The sequence below is a fragment of the Chenopodium album genome, chromosome 3 (genome assembly GCF_948465745.1).
Source record: "Chenopodium album chromosome 3, dcCheAlbu1.1, whole genome shotgun sequence".
NCBI lineage: Eukaryota > Viridiplantae > Streptophyta > Magnoliopsida > Caryophyllales > Amaranthaceae > Chenopodium > Chenopodium album.
In genome coordinates this window covers 27,053,528-27,065,588 of record NC_137836.1, presented here as the reverse complement: position 1 = coordinate 27,065,588, position 12,061 = coordinate 27,053,528, and positions in this window count along the sequence as shown.

The window sequence follows — 12,061 nt, the reverse complement described above, 5'->3', positions numbered from 1 at the left end:
TAGGTCAAAATAAGCGCCGCCGCAGAAAATAACACGCGCATCTCAAAGAGTCGTGCTGGGAAGGCGCGCGCAACCAATTCAGTTGCGCGTGACACTCAACGGAACTTCTAGAGTTGCACTCATGAAAGATACAGAATTTCAGAAAATTGGAAAATCGAATCTTGCCATAAAGCCGCGCGCAAGACAATTAGCTGTGCTGCTATGCTCAATCACTTGGGCTGAGTGGCCGCGGGCAACTAATCCAGTTGTGCGCGACACCTGCTGCGGCAGAATGTTCAAAACCTTAAACCTACTCATTCCCTATAAATAGAGGCTTAATCTAAGGCTTAAAGAGACAGAAAATTAACCCTAAACTCTGGCGAAAAACTTGTGAACTTGTGCTACCTAACTCCTCTTGTCCTAAACACTCACCCCTTTGATATTTTGTTACTACGGTGGAGGTTCCCTAACAAGAAGGAGTCCATAAGTGTTCTAAATGGAAATCTACAAAAGAGAAGTGGTAAATTCCCGAGCACTTAGATAAATAATTTTTATTTTCTTATTTAAAAGAGCTTTAATTAATTATTAGTGTTGCTTGATCACTTAAAAAGGTTTAATTAATCAATTCCACATATTGCGTTAAATAAGATTAGAATTGAATAATTAATTGTTGGTTGATCACTTAAGCCAAGGCGAATATTGTTTATTTCTTGTCATATTCACAAATTTGATTAAGTAAAGAATAACGACTTTGCAATGTAATTCCTACGTGAATTAATGTGTGTAAATAAAATCAACTAACTTAGTTTTAGGTATTGTGTTGCATATATTGTTTGGTGATGAAATTGTAAAAAAAGGAAGAGCTAGTAGAGGTCGTACTAGGGCTAGGATAGCGATTCCCCCCTAAAGGGAACATTATTTTAGTACCCTCGCTCCTAAACTCATTTCTGGTTTATGTAAACCAATTTGGGCATGGGTAAACTTACGATTCGTGCTAATTATTCCATGAACTCCACATGGAAGACAGGCATGAACGAGGTTTATGAGTTATCCTAAAATTCATTGGCGACTCCTACTTGTTTCTTATAAAAAAGCGTGATGATAGAATCAATTCTAATTCAAGGTCCCCCAAACAGTCAGGTATTCAAATCCTACTACACCTTAACAAGTGTAAAGTCCTAGAATTTTAAATGGCCATGGGCATTTAAGGAAGGACCCCCTTACGATGGGATCACCCTCCTTATAGTGGCGACTCCACTGGGGACTTAGAGGTTACATGATTAGTTCTTAGTTATGGTCCAAGGTTTCCAACACTAGATTGCCTATGGGTTGTAACGAGAATTAACTTGGATAATCTCTAATTAGAGAGCGAGACTTGAAAGCATAATATCTTCCTTTTGCACAAAAGTAAAAACCAAAAAAGCAACATTGCATCATGCATAATCATAGCACACTTCAACCTTTGGGGATTGACTCATTGATTAGGGGTCGCCAACACCAGGCTTCTAACCCGAAATCAATAACAATCATCCCACCCATATCACCAACAAAATGTTGGGAGAGCGATGTCATGAGTCAACACGTTGAGTGATTGATTTGTGCGTCGTTTCTTAGGATATGGTACCTTTAGACACCCAAGCCTTTTGACCTTAGAATGACATTGCGTGAATCTTGGCTTATGACATGCTCTATGTGATTATGTGCAACATGTTAGGATAGTCTTCTTTTTTTTCTTTTTAGTTTGGTCTAGGTTCCCAATTACGAAGTTATCCCTTCGTAATTTTGAGTCGTATTCGAAGGGTAACATAAAAAAAAAATTAAAACGATGACAAAAAAACAGCGCTCGAATTAAAATAAAAATCTTACGAGCAGGTGGCGCGCGCAACTCAATGAGTTGCGCGATCCCTACCAGCGCAAGTGATTCTGATGCGCGCGCCAGCCGCGCGCAACTTAATCACTTGCGCACGCCCATTTTTACGAGTTGATTTGATTTCTTAAAAAAACAAATTGACTCGTTCAAACAATATCTTCATTGGAGAATTGTTTAAGGGTGATGTTATCCGTTCGAATATATCTTGCGTCATTTTTTTCTTTCTTCTAAACAAGCGTATCGATTTACTTATCTTTTCGTACTTCCTTTAGGGGCGGTTTTCAAGCTTGGGAACGAAGACTCCCGGGTGCTCGTATTCTACGTTTACCATCAAGTAATCCACCCCTTTCAAACCACCTTCCCTTAACTACTAGTCCTAGTCCAACAACAATGTCAACCATCGAGCAACTCCAAGAAGAGATTGGTCGCTTGAGAGAAGAAAAGGCTCAAGAGGCCGAGGAAAGAAGAATTAAGAAACTTGAAAAAGCTGAAAAGAAAAATGCCGAGTGTAGGCGTCGCTCGAAGTGCGCCTACGTTAAAAGCATGTGTGAATATGCTTGGCACTCATAGGAAGTGGGAATTGACATTACGATTGGGGACAACGATTAGGGACAAATAAAGTAGGGAGCCGCCAACAAGTTTTTAAGGAACTTGTAAACCGTTCACGGATCATAAAAGGCAACCATGATTAAAGGGACTGATGTGTCTATTTTATATAGTATTTTACCCCCGTCCCTTGGTCGTAATTAGTAGTGTTTTTGGCTCTTTAGAGCCACTTTTATTACTAATTGGTGTTTTCTAGTGTTTTCGTAGATTCGGTTGACTTTTGCAGGGATTTATGCTTTTGGAGTATTTTCCCGAGATATTTTGGAGCAATCACGAACATTGGAGAAGCACGACCAGAGTTTATAGCCCAGGGCCGGTTAGAGCCATCGAACCGGTGATTAAGGGCTCGGTATAGGTGATACCGGGGCATTTGGACCGAGTATTCAAGACCCAAAGAGGAAACCCAGATTGGCCCGAAGAATTGGAGCCCAATCGAAGTCCAAATAGTGGCCCAAATGAGCCGCCCGGCCAAAGAGGCTGGCGCCCGGAGGCGCGCCCGGCCGGGCGGGAGAAGCTTAGTCTGGCGCCCGGTGACGCGCCCGGCCGGGCGCGAGATTTGTACTATGATCAAAAAGGCGCGCCCGATCGGGCGGTGCCTCGCCCGATCGGGCGCGTGTTTTATTAGTTGATGTTTAACGTAGTTTTAATTTGTTTTAGTTTAAGATTTTTGTACGGAGTATAAAAACTCCTTCGTAATACGTTTTTAGGATCTCTTCTTCTTCTCTTCTTCTTCTCTTTACTCTTTCTTTACTCTCTTAATTATTTTCTTAGAATCCTTTCTCTCAACTTTTGTTCTTAATTCTACTCTTAATTCCAGATTACTTTTTGGTAACAATTTCTTCCCCTTTAACTTCAGTTATTTTATTTGCTTCCTTGATTATGCTTTTATTTATTTATTTGATTAGTTTAGATTTAATTATGTGTGAGTAGTTTTATTTCTAGGGTTTATGGGGATCCTTAAATAATATGAAGGGGTAATTTATTGTTGTTGATTATCAATGCTAGATTAATTTCCTATTGATTGATTTAATGCTCTGTGACTAGATTAGGCCTATCTTTTATGCATGAGTTTGACAATATTGATTCAAGATGCGAGAGATGAGAATTGATGTTTAGGTCTAGTTTCAATAGGCAGGTTAATTTATAAATGGTTAAGTCGAGATTCGAGAGATGAGATTTAATACCGGTAAATTAATTATGTGATTGTAATACGTAGCGAAAGCCCTTTACAATCTGGTTAATTGATGCATTGATGATTGACTATTATTGATTATTGGTATTGCATGATAATTTCTTATTGAATTGTTTTAATGTTTTACAATTGCGGCTTGTAAAAGTATAGCAATATTAAATTGATGAATCGAGCAGATGTTAATTTGATATTAAAGGCTATTTTCAATAAGAACTTAGATCTAATAAATTGCGAGAGCCTGTTAGATCTATGTTGATTAATAAATTGCGAGAGCCTGTTAATCATGTTATTTATGCAATGTCAATGATTGATTACTATGTTTTACCCTGGAGTATTATTTATTGGTGAACCTATGCCCTATATCCTTTTATATATTGTTTTCTCCCTATTCCTATTCCTTGTAGTTTAGTTTCATACTCAAATATAAATATTGGTTACTTAGATAATTTAGATTATAATAATTAATTAGGAGTAAAAAGACTTGTTTCCCTGTGGAGATCGACCCTACTTCCCTATCTACTTTAGTTAGAGGACTTAGGTATTTACTTTTGATTAGGGGATACGACTTTACCCTGTCAGGGACAACGGTAGGCAACAACGATTGACCCGTGAAGGTTACACTCCATTCATAATCCATGAGATTACTAAATCCATATGGTTCGGAACCACGAAAGGAGGATCGGGGATGATGGTACGAAGTGAGTCATGGAGTCACATTCGCCCGTATTGGCCTCTACTCGATTCTTATAGTGAAAAGTGATTCCTGCGATCTCAAAGGCATACAAACAAAAATTCAATTTGCTCCAAACTATTATTATGCTAAATTGGTTGAATATTAATGCAACACATAATTCTAAAATATTTGTGATCACTTGAATTAATTAACAAGATTAAAAAGGAACCTAAACCGGTTGTCCAAATTATCTTATTAGGCGTGATTTTCAATTACATATTCCCTTTAACATGCAATATGGTGATCAAAATAATAACAGAATAACATCAATATTGGAAGCAATTCAACAATAATAGTGTTATTCAAATCAAATATAAAATAACCTAATCATGATGCTAGCAATATTAAAATAAAATAAGAGTAATTAAATTAATTAATTACTTACATTTAGCACGTTCCTTTAAATTGCTAAATCATGAATAAACTGTTAGTACCTTCAATAAAAAATATAAAGTAAATGGATATTAAATTAAATAAAAAGTAGAGTTGATTTGGTCCAAATCCTCAGTTATTTGTACCTTTCACGCCTTGGTTTAAGGATGGAACCTCGGGTTAAGTATAGACTCCTTGGAGTGCTTAGGGGAATTATTATGGAAGTATAAGAAGGCTAGAAATTAGGTTAAAGAGGGAGAATAAAATGATTTTTGGTGTAAGGTGAGAAAGAATGATTATTGGTGCCCCGAACTGCAGAAAGGGGGGTCCTATTTATAGGGAAAATGAGCAGAGGGAACACGCGGAACCCTAAAAAGATAAAAACCCTAAAAAATAATACCGTGTCACGGCAAAGAGCACCGTGACACGGTGACAGGCACCGTCAGACGGGGGAAGATCCCGTGACACGGGGAAAAACTGAGTGACGCGGGAAATAATTAGGTTACGGGAAGTGAAAACGCGTTTAGGGATTACGCGGAGAAAACACAGAGAAATCCCGTGGCACGGGAAGAAATGCCGTGACACGGCATTGTCCACCGTGGCACAGTGCAGTATGCCGTGTCACAGTGTAAAAAGTACGCGGAAATTACACGGAATATCCCCGTGTCACGGAATGGGCACCGTGACACGGGAAATTGCACCATGACACGGGAGAAAATTGTGTGGAATTACAAAAATGGGCACCGTGTCACGGGAATAAGCCTCGTGACACGTCGGCTTTTGCCGCGTCGCGGCATTTTTGCTACTGCGCGGTAATTTCAGTTTTTTTACCCGTTTTTAAAATAATCATAACTTTTGATTCGTAACTCAGAATAAGGCATAAAATATATCATTGGAAAGATTATCAAGTCTAATTTCCAACCCAATTAGAATAAAGTCAAAATGATATCTAGATTTTAAGATATGGCCGTTTTAATGGAAGGATGTCGGTATTAGGCCGAGTTTAGTGTTTTGCTCATATCTTTTTCGTTATAGCTCGGAATTGGGCTTATGATATATGGTTGGAAAGCTTATTTAAAGGCCTATCCAAAAAAATAATAATTGGATCAAAATTGTATAGCCATAAAATCAGTTTCTCTCAGTTTTGCGATGTGGACACGAAAAGTGAAAAATAGGTTATGGTTTAGGGAAATGAGCTAGAAATTGGATTGGTTCATGAAATATATTGGATAGAACATGGATTTAAGCACTCCAAAGATTAAATAATCAACTCGACCAATAATGGCGGTGAAAGGTGTTCATCAACGGGTTTGGTTTTGGGGAGACATTTTTAGGTGTCTACAGAAGCCCCCACTTTGACTGAGTTTGTAGAAATGTCATTTTCGAAAACGATAGTCAAAGTAGCTGATAGGGACGGAGAATTATTTAAGACGTTCTGCGATCCTAAATCACTCTGCATAAGCCGATACCTACAAAAATGTTAATTCCACAGATAAAAGAGTAAAGGGATAGAACGCTTATCTAACACCAGTGTATTGGTGACAAATGAGTTTGGTATTTTCCTATGCTTGAAGGAATCCACCGGATGACGTTTGTTGAAATGCTTTCCATGCTTGAGGAAATCCGACAGATGAGTTTTGTAGCTTTCTAAGCCTGAAGAAACCTACCGGATGACACTTTCCATGCTTGAGGAAAGCCGACATATGATTTTGGCGTTTTTCTATGCTTGAAGAAATCCACCGATAATGCTTTCCATGCTTGAGGAAAGCCGACAGATGATTTTGGCAGCTTTCTATACTTGAAGAAATCCACCGGATAATACTTTCCATGCTTGAGGAAAGTCGACAAATGATGAGATTGCAGGTCTCTGTGTATCGAGAACCTTGCGTCGTGAAATGATGGTGGTTCGATTGTCCTCGAACGTGGGCTGTAGATGGTTCGCTTGTCCCCGAACGTGGGTTGTGGATGGTCCGCTTGTCCCCGGACGTGGGCTGTAAATGGTTCGCTTTTCCCCGAACGTGGGATGTAGATGGTCCGCTTGTCCCCGGACGTGGGCTGGTTCTAAATGGTCCGCTTGTCCCTGGACGTGGGCTGGTTGTAAATGGTCCGTTTGTCCCCGGACGTGGGCTGTAATTGAGACCTGCAAAAATAAATTTGCCAATGGACTCGTATGTAAAGTGATTGACTTGACCAAGTTTGACTTGGTGTGACATGACATGTGTATGACTTGTGAGTGTGTGTGTGTGTGTGTGTGTGTGTGTGTGTGTGTGTGTGTGTGTGTGTGTGTGTGTATGTGTGTGTGTGCAGACACAAGCAAACGAAGATGCAAAAGCAAAAAATTTCCGTCAATTTTTGTCATGAGTGGAGGGTACCGACTTTCTCCCGAAAAAGAAAGATGTGAAAACTGAACTTTTATTTTCGAACTTCCCTCGATGAGAAAATTTTGAAAAAGTTTTTTTAAACTTCCCCAAAAGAAAAGATGTGAAAAAAGGAAAGAAGTTTTGAACTTCCTCGTTGAGCAAGACAAAATGAATCGCATGGATTGAATTGCTTTTCTTGAAAGTAATGTATGCATGATGCATGTCCTTAGGCCAGGAGGCTAAGGAAAATTACATCATGTGACACAATAGATGAATTTACTTAGGTCTTGGAGCTAAGCATCATTTATAGTGTAAAGAAACGATCTTGAACGTCACTTAGGTCTAGAAGCTAAGCACGTATACAGATGAAGTGATTATTGCATAATGAACGTTGCTTAGGTCAAGGAGCTAAGCACGATATGCTTTGTATGATTAAAAATCATTGATATATAAATGTTTCTCAGCACATTATGCGATGCACGAAACAATGAATATTGCTAAGGTCAGGAAGCTAAGCAAGTATACAACGTTTCTTCTAATTAATGTTATCTTGAAAGATTATGAAGCATTCGCGGTAAGGAAATAAGATTTCGTGATAAAGGGTTCCTAAAGGGAAGGATGATATGGATATGGATGTGTGAGTGAAGTGTGTGAATGTGATACTAAGGCTGGCTGCAAGGGTTATGGCGATGGAAAGAGATGTGAGAAGAGTCAAAGATGATGACTCTTTAGGCTAAGTAGGCTAAATGATGCGGGTTCAAGCCCCCAAGTCTAGCTCTAAATGGGTAGGGGTAAGCATTGGATATTCTTTGACTCGATCATGCATGGATATGAATATGAATGTGGCCGCACCTCGATGTGAGGTTGCCTACGTATCCGTTAGGAATCAGGCCGAACGTAGCTCTAACCAAACTTTGCACAAGTGTATGTAAACCTCAAAGAGGTCTTTCAAGGGTTGTAATGTGGTTAAGCTGATGGTTTAAGGAAGAACGGGGTAAAAGGCTCAAGACCCGAGAGAAGCCTCCAAGATGTGTAATTGTGTATTTGAAAATTTGGACTTTGCAAGTTTATTTTCAACTTTTTTTTTGTTTTGAATTTCTTTTTTCTTTTTTTTTATTCTTTTGAATCAATGTAGACAATCTCAGATCATGCGGTCCATCACTCACTTAGAATTCATGTTTCTCAGGCACGGTACCAAGCACTCGATGAGAGACGCAATTTGAGACGTGTTCATATCAAAGACATTGGAACACTTGCCTTTAGACATTGTTTTATTGTTGTTTTGCTGCTTTTTTTTTACTTGCTTTTTGAATGTTATACAATTACACATCTTCCAATCCCAGGGTTAAGTGAATGTGGGTTGAAGAAATGGAGGCCAAACGTTAGACGAGGCATAAAATGGTTGATGAAGAAATGGAATGTGATTGAACGGTTAACAGGGAATGACATGGTTGCAAAGGTGCCTCAAGTCATTGGTGTACCTTGGGTTTAGTTTGGTAATTGATTTTTTTTTTTTTTTATTGAGAGTGAATGAATGAAAAATTCTATGATCGAGATGTAAAGGAAAATTGCTCATTTTATTAATGTAAAAGGTGAACGAAACACATGAAACATATAAAAATTCAAAATGGAAAACCTATGCTAGACATGAATGGGGAATGGAGATGAATGATAAAGAAAGAAATCATGAAATCTTGCACGAAGGATCTGCTGTGCGCCTTGTGTTCATTACTTCTTGTCGCCTGGAGGGACAGGAAGTTTGTTTGCATCCACTAATTCTTGAATGACGTCCTTCAAATTCCAACATTGCTCCGTAGTGTGGCCCCTTCCTTGATGGTACTTGCAATGGGCATTGGGATTCCATTTGGCGCTCCTTTCTTCAGGTTTTGGCTTTGGAAATGGCCCAATAGGTGTGATCAAGCCTTGACTGTAAAGGCGATCAAAGGCCGCATCATAAGTCATTCCTAAAGGAGTGTAAGTTCTTTTCTTCTTGGGCAATGGAGTATCAAGAGCTAACACTTCATTGAGATCAACTTGGCTTATATTGTTGGTAGTATTTTCGTGCTTAGAAGACGAAGAAGAAGGATGGTCGTTCTTCTTGTTTTTCCAAGTGTTATTATTGTTACTACCAGCAGTCTTTATTAGCTCATCCTCGATATTGATGCCGATGTCGTATACAGCTTCGAAAGTGTTCAATGGAAGAAATTTGAGATGTTCCCTATATTTATGAGTCAGATTTTGAATAAAGAGGCGAACCATCTCTCTTTCTTTGGGGGGATCTACCAAGAGTGAAGCTGTTTCCCTCCACCTGTTCAGGTAAGCGGTGAAGCCTTCATTCTCTTTCTGTTTGAGAATGGAGAGTTCACGTTCAGAAGTTTTAGTTTGAATGTTACACTTGTAACGATTCATGAAACTGTCGGTGACATCTTGCCAAGTCGCAGTATGCTTGGCATCTAAGGAATAAAACCATTGTTGGCAAGCATGTTCTAAGGAGAGAGGTAACACCGTAGGGAAGAGTGTTACGTCCAATCCCTTAAGAGCCATAGTTGCAGAGAACGCCTTCAAATGGAATATTGGATTGTCAGTAGGCTTGAACTTTGGAATATCAGCAGTGGAGAACTTTTCAGGGAGTCTGTCCTTCACATCCAAAGGAGTGGGAGGCCGTTCCACATAAGTGAAACCCTCAGAAATCTTACTCATTTGTTCCTTCAGTTTGTCAAGGGTGGAAACAGTGACCTTGTTTTGTTCCATGGTAGTGACCCTAGTGGTAAGGGTTTGCATCATGGCAGACAGTGCCTCGATGGATTTGTTGATGTTCTCAATATCTTCTTTAGTGGCCATTGAAAGGTGATGAGTAATGGAGATGGCAAAGTTCTCTTTAAACGCCTATTAGATCTGAGAGATTGTTGCGGTAATGACTCGAACCGTATTAATCTATCCCTGTTCCTTGACCAAGTACTGTGAAATAAAATAATTCACTTAATTGTTTGGCTCATTGCTCAAGATAGGAAAGGAAGGAAAAAAAAGACATTTGAAAACAGGTGAGAAAACTCCACTCATTTTTTATTATGACGAAAAAAGGGTGCATGAACCTAATATACGATCATAAACGACCTGGTGCACGACTCGAGTCGGAACATAAAGAAAGTGTGTGGACTATACTTGACTCGTGAGTTACTAAGTGATGTTATAAGACTCGTGGTATGATCGTATGGCTAGACATGTGAACAATAACCAAAGTGACTGACGCGAGGACCAAATTAACACGGAAGACTTAAAAAAAGCTGACTGGACTTATTTCAAGGGCATCGTGACACGGAAAACTGTACCGTGTCACGTGACAAGCTGCCGTGACGCGGTGGTTTTTTTTATTTTTGTTGTAGGTCCACCGCGCCACGGTGGACTGTGCCGTGATACGGTGGAGTTTCCCGTGGCACGGTAAACATTCCCGTGCCACGGTGGATGCTAACGTGGCACGGAGATTTTTTTTTTTTTTTTGTTTGGAAATCCACCGTGTCACGGTGAAAATTTTCCGTGACACGGTAGAGTTTCCCGTGGCGTGGCTGACTTTTTTTTTTATTTTTTTTTAATTGCTGCAGGTCCACCGCGTCACGGTGGACAGTCCCGTGTCGCGGCAACCCTTCCCTTTTTTTTTTGTTGCTAATTACTAAGTGAGTACGGTCCATTGGCAATCGTTAGTCGTAAAATAATCCACCATAGACAAAGAAAGATCGTTAAGGTTAGGATCAAAACGACCAAACATAAAACACGTAGGCACAATGATGCAAAGAATAGTTCGCAACCTAAGGTCAAGTTCTATGTTCGACTATGGTCAAGTTTATTTGGTGTCAATAGGGTACCATGGTTAAGAGTTTGGACGCGTTAGCAAGGCAGCCTCCCTTGAGGGTGTATGCCAACGGGCGGCTCCGCGAGTTCGTGATGAAATCAAACTCGACTCCATGGTTTGGGTGGATTTAATAACTCGGATGAACCCTTATTGCCATGAGCGTTTTTGGGTTGATAGAGCTTAAAACCCCCGGGGCTAAGACGTATGTAGAACACATACGTTTTTTCAGAAAAATCGAAGGAAGTTGACTGTGAGAAGAGAAAATAAGCCACCGGACTGATTTTAGGACTGCCGTGACACGGTAGAGGTTCCCGTGCCACGGTACTGCACACCGTCAGACGGTGCACTGTACCGTGACACGGCAGATTCTGCCGTGGCACGGCAGTCAGAAAATCTGACTGGCGCCCTGTTTTCCTTCGTACGCAATCAAGTTATTCAATTTCTCCTACGGGACAGACCTAACGCGGCGTTTAAACGTCTATGCTTATGCAAAAATGCCAAATTAATCACAGGAATATTTTTCAAGAATCTTTCAAGTCTCATCCACTCATCTTAATTAAATACCGGTCACTTAAATCGATAAATAACCAAGAATCCTCCCCAGTCGAGTCGCCAAATTATAGGCGTCGCTCGAAGTGCGCCTACGTTAAAAGCATGTGTGAATATGCTTGGCACTCATAGGAAGTGGGAATTGACATTACGATTAGGGACAAATAAAGTAGGGAGCCGCCAACAAGTTTTTAAGGAACTTCTAAATTGTTCACGGATCATAAAAGGCAACCACGATTAAAGGGACAACGATAGGCAACAACGATTGACCCGTGAAGGTTACACCCCATTCATAATCCATGAGATTACTAACTCCATATGGTTCGGAACCACGAAAGGAGGATCGGGGATGATGGTACGAAGTGAGTCATGGAGTCACATTCGCCCGTATTGGCCTCTACTCGATTCTTATAGTGAAAAGTGATTCCTGCGATCTCAAAGGCATAAAAATAAAAATTCAATTTGCTCCAAACTATTATTATGCTAAATTGGTTGAATATTAATGCAACACATAATTCTAAAATATTTTTGATCACTTGAATTAATTAACAAG